Source organism: Olea europaea, chromosome 2 (assembly GCF_002742605.1).
Source record: "Olea europaea var. sylvestris chromosome 2, O_europaea_v1, whole genome shotgun sequence".
NCBI classification, from domain to species: Eukaryota; Viridiplantae; Streptophyta; class Magnoliopsida; order Lamiales; family Oleaceae; genus Olea; species Olea europaea.
In genome coordinates, this window is record NC_036238.1 from 22,325,084 (window position 1) to 22,327,081 (window position 1,998).

Below are 1,998 nucleotides of genomic sequence, written 5' to 3' on the forward strand. Positions count from 1 at the left end.
TTCTAATCTTCTTTCTTTCCCGAAAGGGAAATTCTTAATTGTTCTTATTCTTAGATAGAATAATATCCCACAAAAATATGTTGTTTTAAAAAACTACCGATAGATCATTCCGGTAGGTATGCTTTATAGTTCTAAGATATGGTTCTAATAGTTAATATTAGTTCCAGATCTTGTAAGAACAATTTTTGTTAATAAATTTTTCATTTTGTAAAAATTTTATGATTTTTGTAAAGAGTTTTATGTTTCATGCTGAGTATATGATAATAGCATGTCTTAACTCCAAGTTAAAAGTTTAAACTGTTTTTAAAATAAGCCCTAAGTGACCTCTCAAAGCGTAAAGGCCCAGTGAAGAGGCTAGGAGACGCATAGAAGAGGGAAAGGGATCACTGTTTTAAGAATTCTTGTTAAGGGAGCGCCAGTGGTGTCCTTACAAGAATGGAGTTAGGCCCAAGTTCATATATCTCAGATGGCATGATTTAAAAAAAAAAAAAAAGGGATATTATTTTATCAAAAGAAAAAGATATCTAAATTAAGAAAAGTACTGAGTAGGATTTTTCATAATTTGTTTTAACAACCCCTACAACAACCTACAAATCCTTGAAATAACCTCCTTTTTTCAGGGACCCCCCTTACTTCTTCTTTTTTTTTCTTTTTTTTTTTTAAAAGTCACGCCATCTGAGATATATGAACTTGCGCCTAACTCCATTCTTATAAGGACACCGCTGGCACTCCCTTAATAAGAATTCTTAAAACAGTGATCCCTTTCTCTCTTCTATGCGTCTCCTAGCCTCTTCACTGGGCCTTTACGCTTTGAGAGGTCACTCAGGACTTATTTTAAAAACAGTTTAAACTTTTAATTTGGAGTTAAGACATGCTATTATCATATACTCAGCATGAAACATAAAACTCTTTACAAAAATCATAAAACTTTTACAAAATGAAAAATTTATTATATCAATAGAAGATTATAATAATAATTGTAATCTAGAAGAACAATCAGATTATGAAAATTTCATACAAGAATTTTCAAATATTAAAAATTTATCAGATTCAGATGAAGAATTAGAATTTATGGATATAGAATTAGAATGTAAACATAAATGGATAAAAGAAACAGGTTCAGATAGTATACCATGTTTTTTATGTAAATGGTATCCTAGTAAAAAATTAAGAGTTAAATGTAAAGAGTGTTTTTTAGAAGCATGTAAAAAATGCTTAATACAAAAAGACTTAGTAGAATTTGAAGAGGATAATCAGAATGATTCAATTCAAATAGAATTATCAGAAATAAAAATATTAAGAAAAAGAATAGAAAACTTAGTATATTTTGAATTCTTTCATCATAAATAGTTAATAAAACTTTATTTCCTAAATTTTTTCTCATTAATCCTTTAATTCCTATTACTATTAATCCTAAATGCATAAATCTAAAATTCTTTTTTCTTAATTCTGTTTTAGATTCTTCTGATATTAATGATAATTGTCTTACTTGACCATCTAAACATTGAATTGATACTTCTCTAGTATGTCTAAAAAATTGGGTTCTTGATTCAAAAATTCCTCTATTATATAAATTTTCTGGATTAAGTAATTGTAGACCATGAGTTTGAAATCTATTATAATCTTGTTTAGGATCTATAAGTTCTTCTATATTCTGATTATACTGAGACTGTCTATGTAAAATTCTTTCTATTATATTTGTACTTATATTAGAAGTACTATGTCTACCTCTATCATAGGGTTCTGAAAATGATCCTACTTCTCTAATAGTTCTTGATCTGCCAGGAAAATTATTCATATTTTATAAAATATTGTAGATAATTTTCTAGTTATTTTTTCTTTACCTGTATTTTTTAAACTTAATCTATCTAGCTTATTTATTATATTTTCTATTTCTTGATTTGGTTTATTTTCTATATTGTTTAATTTTTTATTTATATTTTCTATTGCTTCTGTAGTCTTAAGATCTGAAAATTTTTCTTTATCTTCTACTCTAGA